This window comes from Montipora capricornis, chromosome 13, assembly GCF_036669925.1.
Source record: "Montipora capricornis isolate CH-2021 chromosome 13, ASM3666992v2, whole genome shotgun sequence".
NCBI classification, from domain to species: domain Eukaryota; kingdom Metazoa; phylum Cnidaria; class Anthozoa; order Scleractinia; family Acroporidae; genus Montipora; species Montipora capricornis.
In genome coordinates this window covers 19,235,689-19,252,030 of record NC_090895.1, presented here as the reverse complement: position 1 = coordinate 19,252,030, position 16,342 = coordinate 19,235,689, and the positions used below count along the sequence as shown (strand labels likewise).

The 16,342-nt window shown below is 39.7% G+C and overlaps 1 long non-coding RNA gene and 1 pseudogene across 2 annotated transcripts in view; one reads left to right on the top strand and one right to left on the bottom strand.

Annotated features, from left to right (window-relative positions):
• Positions 1 to 9,056: 9,056 nt before the first annotated feature.
• LOC138028537 (uncharacterized) lies at positions 9,057 to 10,150 on the top strand (annotated as a pseudogene).
• Positions 10,151 to 13,472: 3,322 nt separating this feature from the next.
• Positions 13,473 to 16,342, bottom strand: part of LOC138028965 (uncharacterized) — a 32,570-nt gene continuing 29,700 nt past the window's right edge. For both annotated transcript variants that reach the window (XR_011127778.1, XR_011127779.1), the window contains one exon: positions 13,473 to 15,086. This is a non-coding gene — a long non-coding RNA (uncharacterized lncRNA). The remainder of the gene's footprint in view (positions 15,087 to 16,342) is intronic.

Here is a 16,342-nt window from a genome sequence, read left to right as displayed (position 1 = left end):
GTGAAATAAATTCTCTCTTACCTACTTGGCTTCAAGAAGGGAAGCAAGATTTAAGCGATCCCCGCTCTGTATGGGACTGGGTGAAATATATAATATAAGAAATATTCTAGACAATGTTCGATTAATAAAAGTAACCTAACGAAAGCAGAAAAGCAGGGTTTAAACAAATAATGTCAAGAAGCCTCATTGGTTTTTCAAAATAACCCTTATCAGCTTTGAATGTCTTGAAAGAAAAAATGGAACAGCTGTATGAAAAAGAGGTTGAGGGTACGTATCTAATCATTAGATCGCGAGCTAGGTAGCATGAACACGGAAAAAACAAAAAAAAACCTCTAAATATTTCTTTAACTTAGAAAAACGCAATCTTATTAGAAAATACATTCAAAAGCTACGCCTAAGTCAAGTCATTACATCAGACCCCTTTAAAATCTTAGAAGCTAAGAGAAATTTCTATGAAAGCCTTTCAAATCTTAGAAGCTATTAAGAGAAATTTCTATGAAAGCCTTTATAACTGAACGTTCTTTCTGCCTTAAGGATTTACCTATACCAACACTTTTAAATGAATCTAGAAATCGCCTTGAATGCTTAATAAGTATTGAAGAGTGTACTAAGGTTCTGATCTCCTTGCAATATAAATAAGGTTCCCTGAAATGATGGTTTACCCATAGAGTTTTGCAAGACTTTGTGGAACCTCTTAGGACCCCCTCTCTTGGGAGAACATTTAGTTGAATGCTGCAATGTGTCTTTTGAAAAAGGAATAATGAGCCCGTCACAAAACAGGCTGTCATTACACTTATTGAGACAAAAGACTAAGACCGCCTTTTGAATGTCGACGCAAAGATTGCCTCAAAAGTTACTGCACAGAGAATGAAACGCGTTTTGCCTAATTTAATTCGTAATAATCAGTCAGGGTATATTACTGGCAGAAATGTCAGTGAAAAATATACGCTCAATTCTCGATATAATGGAGTGTACAAAAGATAGGGAAGTTACCAGGTCTTTTATTATTTATCGATTTTGAGAGAGCTTTTGATAGTCTGCAATGGAAATTTTTTGAAAAGTGCTTGAACAGACTTGCTTTTGGGCTTGATTTATACGATGGGAAAGTATTTTCTACAAGTATATTCAAAGCTGCGAAGTTTTTGCTCACATTTGTTAGGCAGGGCGATCCCCTCTCCCCATATCTGTTTGTGACTGCAGTTGAAACACAGACGATAGCTATCGGAAGGCAAGAGAGTGTTAAAGGAATAACAATAAAGGGCTGGGTTTATAAAATAAACTCCTGCAGTTTACTGATGTCATAACTGCTGTCTTATCAGGATTCGGATAGAGCTTTGATTAAATTACTTGAAGGTTTTGAGAAAGCTTCTGAGATAAAAATTAATGTCACGAAAACGGAAGCAGTGTGGGTTGGGTCCCTTCAGAACTGTGAAGATCAACCACTTGCGGTTAATTGGAAAACATTCTTAATTTTTTTTTAGGAATTGATGTGATGTACAGCTTGTAGTTGACAAAAAGAACTTTAACCAAAGGTTAAAAAAAATTGAGAACTTAATAATTTCCAATTCGTGGAAAGGTAAACATTATCAAAGCAGTTCGTCTTCTTAAACTGATATATCCCAGCTTTGTATTTCATTTTTTTTATGCAACGGAAAAGCCAAGAGCCAAGGCGGTCTTTTTCTATATCCATATAATTATGAGCCAAATCAAGTTTGCGTTTCAAAAGCCTTTTATGGAAAATTAGTAGTATGGTGGTCAAATGTAAGAGAACTTGAAGATCCCGACAACTTGTATAAATACGATGTGGAATAACAAAGACTAAGATAAAAATTGACGGTAAAAGTGTATTATATAAACATATTATTTCGATAAGCATGTAAAATATAGAAGTGATCTGCTGTCCAACATCGAGTCTTTTAACGATGTCAGAGGTGCGGGTTTAACAAAATCGAATTTCCTAGTATCGACTGGTCTCAAGAAATCTGTTCCTTTCAGATTGCGGATAAACTTACCCAATTTTAGATTTAAGTAAGGTAGGACTGTTTTAGATGACATCGACTGACGTTTCGACAACCTGAGCGGAAGTCTTCTTCAGAGTCAAGTGATTTGTGCAACGTCCGTGGATACTTTGAGAACTCCGGTCGTAGATGTCAACTCAGTCGTGATGTTATCGGTCGACTGTCAGTTGAGCCTAGATGTACTTGGATGTGAAGACTAAACAATAATTGGTGCATTGTGATCCGTCAATGGGTGTAAGGTCTGTACTTGTATCGTAGAATACGTTGGGCAGTACTGTGATGGAGTGAATCAGAGTGATGTTTGTCTGTTGTTGATGTCGTCGATGAGTCGATTTTAGGGTGCGGGAAGATGTGGGCATCGGTTTATTGGTCTCTGTTGTAGGTTAGTAAACCAGCTTCCCAGTACGATCCGTTGGTAGTAGCTAGTGTTGTAATGTAACACGCTCCTATCAGTAAAAAGTGTTAAATTCTATCCTGTGCACGAATGACCTGCTATGTAAGATAGGATACATTTCCAATTGGAACTGCTCTTTTTGTCATTAGGCGCGACAAAAACTATATCCCATATAATGATTGCTTGTTCTTTTTCGAACGCTTTTTGGAATGAAGTTAATGACAACATTCTAAATATACTAAAGAGTTTCGGAGGCCTTTCGGTCGCTTATTGCGATGTTAAACTAGGGATATTAAAGGAGAAGTTGGATCTAATTAATTATATATGAATTCGTGGAAAATCATACTTGTGGAGTTGTAAAGGATTCAAACCTCCCTTAAAGCCACTTAAGTAAAGTTTTAATCAACAAATATAAGACAGAAAAACATATTTATTTCAAATTAAATAAAATGGACTTGTTAAAAAAAATGGAAGAGATTTAAGGAAGTAAAATCATTTGTTAACTGGACTAGAAAGCTGTATTATTAAAATTTTTAGGTTAAGTAGGTATTGACATACAATACTCGTCACATTTGTTAGAACACCCACACCCGTTTCCCCCTTCCTCCAATGTTGATTTCCACAACTACTAGTAGTCGCCCGAAAAATTCTCACACAACATTGAATTGGGGGAAGGGGGATGTGGTATAAGCTAACATCTTGTAACACGATGATTCTGACCATTCGCTAAGTGTTCCAACTAAATATGTCTAGTATTGTAGGTATCGGAGAGGCTGAACATTTGCGCACGCATGCGCTGACGGAATGTTTGAAGACGAGACGAGAAAAATATGCAGTACCTCCAGACGTGTCGCTGGAGCGTCGTACCAAACGAGTCATCCCGGGATTTCGGCCCCTGCGATCGCTTTTGGACGCAGTTGGCCCTTCGCTGCTTTCTGCTACCGACCTCGCCTCCCGGTACGGCATTGAGGGAGGGATATGTCGGCCCCTAAACCATATGAGACAAATCCCACGCCTACTCACAGCTCCAAACCGCCCTTGTCATTACAATTTAACGTAAGATTTCAATGGCTTATATATTCAAGAGAAAAGTCATTTTGTTTGTCATATGGTAAGCACTGGAGTCGCAGATTACAAGGTGCATGCATGCGCCCTGCCGAAGGTAACACACATGCATGCATAAAACTTTATTTCATCTCGAATTTCAGAATAATATCTTCGAGACATTACAGCTAACATGCATAATATATACAGATACTTAACTAAATATTAAATAATATTTAAAGATATATTATCTAAACGAAAAGCCGCTGTACAAAATCCGGCCCTGGATCAGTTTAAAACCAGTAAACACAGTGGTACGGGAAAAATCAGGTAGCGCATTTCGCAACGTCCTTAGCTAATACGTAAGAAAAGAACTAAGACCATAACTGGTTGTTCTAGGTTTATTGAGGGACAGAATGTAATTTCCACGAAGATCATGTATAAGAAGAGAACGGGTGAGAAAACGTATTTTTCATATATGCAGGACAAGCCTTTTCTTTCTTTAACTACTTTTATACAATAATTACGAGGAAATTTTGAACGCGCTTATTGCATAGAGAGGTAGAGTTTGACTTAAGTGGTACGTAAGAGGACAGGTAATTGCCAATATAAATCTCATTACTCTCTTATTTACATTATACCGTTTCTTTGACAAGAAATTACTAAAGGCCAGGCCGAATTTCCTATGATAAAAAGTCTACGTTAACAGCACGCACCTTGGCTACTCCTTAGTATCCGCCCAGAAATCTTCTTCTCGGTACTTTTTCCTCATTTGATGAGGACCAGTCTCCGCTTGCCTCCTTCATGCCCAAAGGGAATTATGGGTAATTCGGCCGTTCCACGACAAGGGAAGACCCCCGATTCTCATTTCATAGATTTTCTTATGAGTGTGGAGCCACCCAGTCCTACCAGCAAAATACAGCATCCATTGAAGTTTTTAGCTTTCAAAACTTGCTCAAATTGTATCGTTAGGTCCTGGAATTCGTCCACATAAAGGCCAGAGAGACGACCTCACTGGTGCTGTCAACCGCTATGTTTACAACACATCAATTTAGGCGTTTCAGTCTGCATGAAATCATCTCTCACCTCTGTCTCGAGAAGACCAGGCACGCACGGTTCTTACGTTACGTTTATGCTCCTGTAGAATCAACCAAAATCTCAACTCCTTTTCAAAAGTTAACCAGCATCTTAATATTTTTGGTAGGCTACAATACCGTAGGTATCGGAGAGGCTGAACATTTACGCACGCATGCGCTGGCGGTTTAAAGACGAGATGAGAAAAACTACCAAACTACCAAACTACCAAACGAGTCATCCCGGGATTTCGGCCCTTGCGATAGCTTTCGGACGCAGTTGGCCCTTCGCTGCTTTCTGCTACCGACCTCGCCTCCCGGTACGGCATTGAGGGAGGGATATGTCGGCCCCTAAACCATATGAGACAAATCCCACGCCTACTCACAGCTCCAAATCGCCCTTGTCATTACAATTTAATGTAAGATTTTGATGGCTTATATATTCAAGAGAAAAGTCATTTTATCTGTCATATGGTAAGCACTGGAGTCGCAGATTACAAAGTGCACGCATGCGCCCTGCCGAAGGTAACATACATGCATGCATAAAACTTTATTTCATCTCGAATTTCAGAATAATATCTTCGAGACATTACAGCTAACATACATAGTATATACAGATACATAACTAAATATTAAATAATATTTAAAGATATATTATCTGAACGAAAAGCCGCTGTACATAATCCGGCCCTGGATCAGTTTAAAACCAGTAAACTCAGTGGTACGGGAAAAATCAGGTAGCGCATTTCGCAACGTACTTAGCTAATACGTAAGAAAAAGAAATAAGACCATAACTGGTTGTTCTAGGTTTATTGAGGGCCAGAATGTAATTTCCACGAAGATCATGCATAAGAAGAGAACGGGAAAGAAAACGTATTTTTCATATATGCAGGACAAGCCTTTTCTTTCTTTAACTACTTTTATACAATAATATGAGGAAATTTTGAATGCGCTTATTGCATAGGTAAAATTTGACTTAGGTGGTACGTAAGAGGACAGGTAATCGCAAATATAAATCTCATTACTCTCTTATTTACATTATACCGTTTCTTTGACAAGAAATTACTGAAGGCCAGGCCGAATTTCCTATGATAAAAAGTCTACGTTAACAGCACGCACCTTGGCTACTCCTTAGTATCCACCTAGAAATCTTCTTCTCGGTACTTTTTCCTCATTTGATGAGGACCAGTCTCCGCTTGCCTCCTCCATGCCCAAAAGGAATTCTACCGGCAAAATACAGCATCGATTGAAGTTTTTAGCTTTCAAAACTTGCTCAAATTGTATCGGTAGGTCCTGGAATTCGTCTACAGAAAGGCCAGAGGGAGGACTTCACTGATGCTATCAGAGCGCAATGCAGACATATCTGCGCATTTGGCTAGATGTCACTTGTCGAAGTGTAGTGACGTTACAGAGGTTAAACTGATCATTTCAAGAGCGGGAATGTAGCAATTGTCAAGCTCCCAACTGAAGGGATCGACCATCTGCCCAGGCACAGACATCTACTGGGACGATTTTGGCGTGGTCTAAGATCCTGCCCTGTGAAGGGCAGCCACGTCATTACCTTCCAAATGGCCGACGAAATAAAGCTTATTTTTCAAAGAAATACTGCTGTCGGATCACGTAAGTACACTTTGGCCTCGGTTAATTCTTGTGGCGAGTCCCGTTTAGCCCTAATACCAGTGTTATTCAGGCTTCAGCTGTTGTTGTTGTTTTTCATTGGTGTATACCTAAAACTAAAATGTACTTCTTTTTACTGTCTAGCAACCAATACCAACTATATACTCTCCGTTGTTTTCGTTTTTTACTAGCCTGAATGGGAAACAATATTGGAGAATATAGAACCAGTGCTGGGCTGCACGTACCATAGTGTGAACTCCTCCGCAGAGTTTGTCCCTTTCTGAGTCTTTCTACTACCATTCAGGAATAGTTTCCTGTTATTTATCGTACGCATTGTTGTTATTATTCACACATAGCTATGCACCACTTGCCGTAAGAAGCATGCTGAGCGACTGGCGGCAACTGGATGGCAGAGCTCTGCTAAAGTCTTGTCTAACCAGGAAGAAGCAGATACTGGGAGGTTTGTTGATTATGTTTATTGCGTTCGAGGTCCTAGACCACAGAAGCAGCTAATTTAGTGCCAAGTCACATGCTGAGAGCGAGCAGTTAAGGCAAAGATCACTCAGTTTGCGTGGACCCTTTTTCTATCATGATGCATAAGACATTGAATGATATGACACCAGAAGTTCTGCAATCAAGGTTTGTTTATGGTGATAATCAAAGTGCTTATCATCTAAGGAATACTGAAAACAAATTAGTTCGTCCACAACTGCACCCTGATTATTTGAAGAGAAGTTTTTCGTGCAGAGAAATAGTTAAGGCCATTCTGGAATGTTGTAGAAAATATAAAGGATTAAATTAAAGGAAATGTACTATAATAATTATTTAACTGCAGTAAATCTCTAATGTGACCTGCCCAACTGATGAATTGAGATGATTTTCATTTTCCGATATGGCACTAAGAAGTCCTCTTGCAAAATTTACATACTGACCCCCTTCAACCCAGACCTAAACAAACATAGTTCCTCCGTCTTTGCAAATGGAAAATAGCCTTGAACCCCCTCGTCTCTCCCCTCCCCTCTACATAAACCGGTCCCTTAATGCCCCTCTAGCCGATCTTTAGTAATACAGTTAACATGTTTTATAAACCCCGCCTATACCTCACGGTAAAATAGATAATATTTCGATCCTCCAGAGTTGCTAAAGCTGAAGCAAGAACAGCCATACGGGCACATGCTGCTGAAATGCAGACAACGCCATTTCGCCAGTTCCCCACGCCTGCCTCAAACCCACATTCCAGTCCTTGTTGGAGTCCTGTCTTGATTCCCGAAGTGACCTCCGGTCATAGGCCTGAATTAGGAAGCACCTATAAAGCTGCAATGGACGAGGTTGCAAGAAATATTCCTTGCGAAAGAAAACCTCTAAAATCTCAGCTTGTCTCATGGGAAAAATGTACTTCAGAACAGCGACAGTGCATCATCGAAAAGGCCAAAGTAGACTCCATGCTTGTGTGCGAAGTGATAGCCCCAAACTACGGGAAGGTGCTTTTTAATGCCATGGCCACCTTAGGAGAAATGGATGACGTAGCAGAAGCCAATGATGTCCTCAAAGCCTTGATGAGCGCTTACAAGAATGCTAAAAGCAAAAGCACCAAGACGCAAATTCTCAGCCTATCTGCGTACAAGTATTCGGTGAGCACACTGAAGAAACTTCACGCACCATGTGGAAAACTGTCTACACATCAGATACAGAGAGCGCGGTGTCATGCAAGAGCGATGGGTCCAGGCTTGGCTCCTGAGGAGAAGAAATACCATCGTGTCCACATTGATATGAGCAAAGTTGATCATTTCGTTGAGTTTATTAATCGCCCGTACTTTATCAGGATGTATCCTACGGAACTAAGTTACTTAAGCTAGACAGTGACCAGACAATGGAGATGCCAAACGTTGTCCGTACAGTAACTCGTTGTACAATGATTAGTCAGTACATGCACTTCTGTCAGGAGGAGAGATTTGAACCTCTAAGTCGCACTACCCTCTTCAAGATTCTGGAAGTAGGACAAGCTTTGCAGCGAAAGTCTTCACAAGGCCTCGACAATACGGCCGCCGATGCCTCTGCAGGTTTCCATAAAATTGAATCGATAGTCGATGATCTAGAGAAAGGAGAGATGGACAGGTAATGGTGCTCTGAAATCAAGGAAAGGCTAAGGAATGGGAAATGCTATTTGAAAACCAATTTTATTGTTCATTGCAACCCTGAAGAAGCCTTTTGTCCTGATCATTGCCGCAAGTTCGCACTTAGTGACGAACAAGATCCTGACTTCCAAGAGAAATGCCCCCCTCAACACACAGAAAGCTGCAGTGACTGCCAAGACCTTCGAAACGCATTCGATGAAGTCGAAGCTAGAATTCAAAGTGCCCTGTGGATTCCTCACAGCAATGAACAACGAGAAGATCTGCTATACGACTTCAAGCTGGCAAAGGCAGATATCTTGCACTGAAAGGCGAATGTTGTTCGTTCCGTTAACCAGGAAGCGGCAAGGCAAGATCAATTGAAGATGATAAGTGTGAATCCAACTTTTTGTGCGCTGATAATAATGGATTGGGCGATGAAGTTTCTTCAGCTTAGATATCGAGAAAAACAGTCCGACTGGTTCGGAAAGAGAGGATTGAGTTGGCACATATCGACGGTGATCACAGGTGATCTTGACGTCAGTGGAAAGCTGGAGATGCAATAATATGCCAATCTGTTTGATGCATGCCAAAAGGATTGGTTCGCTGTGTGTTCTATTCTAGAAAACACATTAGGAGAACTTAACGCCAAGAAGCCTCACATCACCCAAGTTTATTTGAGATCAGATGAGGCTGGTTGCTACCATAATAGTTCTCTAATCACTGCAGCAAGGAGCGTTAGTGAACGGGTTGGTGTTGACGTTTGTCGCTATGATTTTCCTGAACAGCAATATGGCAAAGATGTTTGTGATCGGATCTTGTGCCCTATGAAAACATGCATCCGCCGTTTATGCGACGAAGGACACGACATTCTGACAGCGGGGGACATGAGAAGTGCACAATCTGAACTACCAGTTAAGGGTACCCCCGCGTGTGTTTGTGAGGTTGACAAAGCGAAGTTAACCCTAGAAGTGAACAAAATAGATGGTTTCAGCAAACTGCATAACATCCAGATTGACGAGAAAACGTTTCGTGTGTGGAAGTCCTACAGAATTGGGCGTGGCAAGGAAATCTCATTCGACCAGCTGGTGACAAAAGATCAAGGGGACACCTGTCTCATAGTTAAGGAAGAGTTTTCCCTTTTCATAATTCACGTGTATACCAAAGCAGAGATTCTGTAGCGGAGGATTCAGATGAAAGCAATCGTCATCACGATTTGGACAATTCGGACATTGAAATTTTTGAATGCTTGGAGTCTGGGTGTGGGAGGAGTTTTCAGCTGTTTTCAGAACTTGAAGCGAATTTAGATGTACGGGATCACTGCGATGAGGCTGAAAGACCGTCGGAAACGCTTTAAGATACGATTCGTAGAGATTGGGTGGAGAGATTTACCAAAACAGTCAACATCACTGAAGATAAACCTTGCGAACCTGTCCACCAGAGTGAAAGTGCACCGGCGCCAACCACGAGCTGTGTTATTATGGGCTGGGCCTAACCAAGCAACGAGCAGGATCAACTAGATTCCCCGAGAAAGTTAAAAACTACCTGACGGCAAAGTTTGACCTCGGAGAACAGTCAGGGCTAAAAGCTGACCCTCAGCAAGTGTTCAATGATATGCGGAAGGGAAGAGATGAGCAGAACAGAAGGTTATTTGAGCGAGAAGAGTGGATAAAAGTTTTTCACGCCTGTCTGCAAACAGAAGAAGACAACAAGCAACCTCACCTGAAGGTGAGCAAAGTTCAAAGGAACTCTTTCTAGACGAAGAACTAGAAGAGGCACAGCGGCTGATGGAGCACATCTCAGAGGAACTGAGGCCGCAGTGTCCCCTTTCATACGACACCTTCAACTTGTGCGGGTGTGCAAAGAAAAATAAGCTGCATCAATTTAACGTGACAGTGCTCAAGGTTATCTTGCGCCTTTATGAAGTACCATTTAAATCAAGAGACAGAAAAAAGGACCTTATAGATCTATTGATGTCATTTGTTCAAGAATGCAAATGCTTTAATTAGAGCACTACTGGTACATTCAAATCTCGACAAGTTACATCGTCTGGAAATAAGGAGGCAAAACCAATGCAAACTGAACTGTTTTTTTGCGTGTGTGTGTGTGTGTCCACCCAACCGAAGTTACAAGGACCGAACTAGTGTTACACACCAACGTTGCGAGGACCACCGTAGTTGTGAGGACCGATACCTGGTCCTCGTAACCCTTAAGGCTCTAAACGGTCTAAAATGATCAGCAATGTCTCCCCGACTAGTTTAAGAGCTGGTCCTCGTAAACCACCGAAACCGTGTGTAAAATGGCGGTCCTCGCAAACCACCCAACATGGGTTTCCGGTTTACTTGACATTTCCATTACTATCTGGATACTTTGGGAAGAGTATCGCAAGCTGAGGATAACAGTCGACATACCCTCTAATAAAAGTCCCTTTCAGATCCTTTTTACACTCTACTTTAAATTTTTGATTATACACACCATTTTGTGGTCCTCACAACGTTGGGGTGTAAACAAAGGATATTCCCTGAATGTAAAAAACACTTGCCCATCTAAATGCTACTTTGTTTAACAATTATTCGCCGAAGGCGAAGTGATTATCGGTGAATATCCACCGAGACGAAGTCGAGGTGAATATTCACCGATAATCACTGAGCCTGAGGCGGATAATTGTTTTAGTATAAATACACAGGTGATTATTTCAAAAAAGAGAGGAAAAAAAAAAAAAAATTTCAACGCGAAATCATTTTCACTTACAGTGGCAAAACGACTACTGGCAGCCATTTTGTCCGTCGAGGTGATTATCGTCTCATAATCCGAGATAGCGAGCCAATGAGAGCGCGCAATTTTGTAAAATCACCTGTGTATTTATACTAAATGCAATTATTTCCATCCGTGTCTTTGGTTATAGAGCAACAGTCGTCTACGGGAACAGTTATTACTCCATGGCAGCTATCGTCATGCTTTGCTTGAGACTGCTGCGGGTCACTACGGACTGAATGAGAAAACTGGATCGCTCCACCAGCTATCTTTTAATCACACTAAAATGACCACTTTTTAATCAAATTTAACCTAGTTTCAAGGCTTTGGGGAATAAAACAAAAGAAATTTTACACTGATCTAAGAAACTCATTTTAACCCCAGTTAAATTCCCCTTTCTCTTATAACCAAGTAAGAAACTTGGTATGTTTAAATTATCACACTTAGTAAAATAATACAATGGAACCAAGGTAAAAAATTAATAGTTTTAATTTCCGCACTTTATCTTCATCACATAGAAGAACTGTATACAGCGACGTCAAAGTCGTTTATTCTCTACCGCTTGTCTAAAATGACCAATTGTTGATTTACCATGGAAACGACTTATTTGTTGAGAAACAGGCCCCTCGACCACTTTTGCAATGTGTTTGGAGTCCCAGAAAATGATCACATAGTGAATTAGAAAGAATGTAACTGCTTCCACAGATGGCGCATCCTAATTCCACAGTATTTTGGCGCCGTCCATGACCCACCGAATAAAGCAGAACTTAGCAAGGGGTGGTACCACTTTTCAATTGTGAGTAGGCTTCTTTTGATTCAGTTTCTTCGCTGTTATACTGCAAATTATAGAAACTCTATTTGGTGTTTAATGCAAAGTTTCTTAACTTCCTTTTTATACGCGCTTTAAGAAAAACAAAGAGGAATTGTGGAATTTGAAAAAAAAAGGATAATTTACTTCAGAGATCATTATACAACAATAAAAGGCTCGGATAACACAAAGGGTTTTTTTTACATAAAGTATTGTTGTCTCTGACAAATTGTAATTACCCTAATTTTCTTTTTGGACTCCCACCGCTCTTGCTAAGATCTGCTCCAGCAGTAAAATCATACACCGCGCAAACCCAGAGTTTTTTAAGACCAGCAACACATATGCCATATGCCAAGGCGCCCACCTTCAGTAAGTTATATGAGGCCGCCTTTAATAGGGGTTTACACCTTAAACAGCTAAAATGCAGCAGAACCACTATCAGGCCAGCCAACACGGATTCTTCTCCAGAGTTGCTATTCACCAGAAACGTCGGTGACCACAAACTAATTATGCTTTACCTGCACATCAACGACAGACCCAGCGCTAGTAATGAGGCTGGAGAAATCAAATCCTTCATTCAAATTTTTTGAACCACTGCTGGATTTGCCAGCAAAGAAAGAGACCACGGAACTGTATTTTTTTACGATGACAATGGGTGTTCCAATTAATCAGCCACCTCTATTGCATCTACATGGAGGCCCCGATGGTGGTTCTTACTATAGTTCTTGCCACTGTAAAGCAACCACCCAAATCTGATAGATTTTGTTCGGTTACATTTTACCCATGTCCAATCTGAATGACATGAATCAAAATCTCAACGTAACTGATTTATGTCATGTCTGCCAAGTCAAGACCCTGTCATGGGAAAATCAGCGAAACTATGCAGTCTTGAATAACAGCTTAAAGACCCTATGCAAAAATGGCTGCCTTTAAATTATTCTTTTGTTCATATTTGAGATAGCCCAACTAACCTCGTTTTTGAGACAAAAATTTTAAAGAATTTGTTATCCCGAACGAGGTTAGTTGGGCTATTTTGAATATGAACAAAAGAATAATTTAAAGGCTGCCATTTTTGCATGAGGTCTATGTTATGCGCAACAGTTGCCAGTTGAAGTCTCCTTAAAATTTCCTTAAGGGTGGTTGCTTCATAGAGGGATTGTACAATGATTCCGAAATCATTCCAAAATCTATTAGTATTTCGTGAAAAAGTAGACTTCTTTCTATAATTGTACAGTCAAATTACTTTTCAGCTTAACAATGAGACGAAGAAGACAAGGGATATTACAGTAAATTATCATGTTATCCATTTCTATTGTTTGTATCATCTAAACCTCAATATCAAGTTGAATTGAAGAGCTTCCTCAAGAGGGGCATTAAAGGCTTTTTTGGACGTTTAATTTTTGCAAACGGACTTGTTTTGACATGAGGAATGTTGTTCTGTAAACTTTTTTGCTTCATTCTCAAGAAAACTGGGCCAAAAATCGCAAAAACGCGCACAAGGTAATTTTCATGTCAACAAAGTGCGTATGTAAAGAAATAGCAACATCCTGCAGAAAAAATAATCAAACTCCTCACCAGGAAGCAATATTTGCCCATTTACGGGAAGCCCTTCAATTTTAAGCAAGGGGCATATTAAAAAAGATATAGGTCACACTTTTGCAAACTCCGTGAAATTTAAAAACCATGAAACAAGACAAAAAAGTCTAGTTTTACACAAACTCTCAGGCACCTAGAAAATGCGGTCAAATTTCTTGGCCCACAAGCTGATCAACACTGTTGCCACTCAATCTCAAGAGATGATGATAACAGCCCAGAGTTTGTGTTAACTTTATACGCAAACCAACAAAGGAGGGGTGTGAACTGAAGCATTCCTCTGTTGTTGTTCCTATTGTTCAAATTGACTTTCTGAAAGTCTGCCAGCACCACCCAAGCACTATGCGGTCTTAAATGTCTTGGAGAACTTTCACAAATTTTGTCAACCAGGAAAAAGTAGGGTTGACAGATTTTGTAAGCAAAGTTATCAAGTTTATGCAAAAAATGCCAAATACCACCACATATGCAAGTAAAGAATAGCATAAAAGTATTGCCACGAACTGGGCCAATATGTACCCACCGGCAAAATCAGAGCATAATGCCAAAACTGGGGTACCATTTCTGTTTAGGATCAGCAATTTTCGTTTTACATATATTCAGGGCTCAAAATTGCGACCAATACGGTCGCATTTGCGACTAAAATATCTGGAGAAGTCGCAAATTTGCGACTTGTTGTCACCTTCGTTCTTTCGAAACAAAAGGGTCAGCAGTTGCCACTTTGCTGCCACTTTTGCTAAAATAAATAAATAAATAAATAAATAGATGACAAAATTATTTTGTTTCTCGCTGTGAATTTTCTCTGATGGTAGCGTAATTGTATAGTAATTTAGCTGCGATGTTACGTGCACAGCTCCGTTCCTTCGATCATTCGCCATTTTCAGCAGTTTCTTTACACACAAGTACTGCGGGCTCATATTTTTTTGCTAAACCGCTGACAACACAATGCAGCGCAGCGATTTTGCGACTAAAATTTGCGAAATTGCGACTAAATTTTCGTATCTTATCACAAAATGCGACTGGATTTTTTCGTTAATTTCGAGCCCTGAATATTGCCCAAAAATTGATAAGAAGTCTCTGCAGTTTGTTTGACAAAAATAAAATATTAAACAGCTATAACCACTGTATTATGTAACAGCAAGACCTCTATTACATGTAGAATGTTTTGAATTATGGTTATTATTCCCATCATCCATTAGAGGGGAAGTTGCTAAAAGGCCACTTCCAGTGTATTTAACCGTATGGAAGATATCTTATTGACAGCTCAAATTTCGACAAGTCAGCAGAAATGCTTCAAGCCAATTTTACAGGTACACAGTCCCAAAGAGCCGGCCGGGTTCATCATGGCTACCTTCCTGCATTAGTAGAATCTTGTTCTACCGGTAACAGGGGCTTCATTAAGAGAAAAGCTGCAGGAAAATAATTTAAGATCAGTGAAGATCATTTTACCAGACCGCTCTCAGCACCACAATTTTCTCCAAAACAAGAATATAAAATGCCAATGAAACCCCTACATAAATTCAATAAAATGATCTATCAGAGCCAATCCTAATCCCCCCTAACTCAGTAAATACAAAGCAACACATCATACGTGAAACCCTCAACATAACGCCTTGGCACTGCCAATGACCATCCTTAATTTACAATGAAGAAACTGTGTAGTGCTCACTGGAGGCTCTGCAAATAAAATAGAAAATTGTTAGAAATACTGTATTCCTTTCTAAAGATCTCCACAGCAAAGACACAGATTATAATGGGGACCTTTGTAGATCAGAGGACGAGAATGACTACAAGTTTTCCGTTCTGAGCATGCACATTTCGAAAAATGTTGGCCTCCTCGTCCTCTGATCTCAAAGTCCCTAATAGCTTTTTAGCCCCACGATTCCAAAGCTCACTCAGATATACATCACTGTTTCAACATTCAACACAAAATCATTAATAAAAACCCTCACATCATACTCATAATTATCACAAGTTAAGGTACATGTACCTTTGATTTTAAATGTTGCTATAATATTGAGTCAAACAATATAAAACAAAACAAGAAAGCTGTAAAGGTTTGTTCAATATAATTATGCTCTGTCCCCATTTAACGTAGCAATGCTTATAGCCCGGGAAATCCCCATAATAATCTGAAGACCATAAAAATATTATTTTAAAACTGCATGAAAATTAATATTTAAAGTGGTACTATGATCAAATTTTTACCCCTTGATTTTTTGAGAGTATCACACAGAATTCCATAAAAGAACAAAAACGCCATTTACCGTTTGCAAATATTTGCATTGGTTCCGGAGATATTTAAATTTGAAAAATGGGTAAAATATGCAAATGAGATGACTGATGACGTCATACACTCAACCCAATATTAACTTGAGTATATAAATAGAGCTAACGTGGCCAATTTGCAGCGCAGACCATTGAAACTTGGTAGTCTACTAGTTCTACAGGAAACACACCTATGGTTATGAAAAATTATGTTCCCATGGCAACTCACTCTTTTCCAGTCCCCACCCACTTGCTTTCAATATGTTAGCGATTTTCAGCTTCAAAAATCTTAAACAAGGCCACAAACTTGAGCTAACATATTTATATGCTTGCTGGATCATGCATATGAAGTGCTGTTAGCAAATATCAAAATGGAATGCCAAAGGTGGCCAGGAAAGCTTTAAATATGGGGGAGGTCTGGAACCCAGTATGATGCCATGGTAACAGAACTGTTAAGCTCATATTGTGGAGAACATTTAGTAAAATCTTAATGCAAAAAATCAAAAAATTCTGATACAAATTGGCTGAGATATCTCTTTTTATCAGATTTGAACAAAATTTAGTTGAGTCTATGACGTCATCACTTGGCTAATTTGCATAGTTTAAAAACTCGAATATCTCTGGAACGAAAAGAGATATTTGATAAAAGTAAACAGCATTTTTCT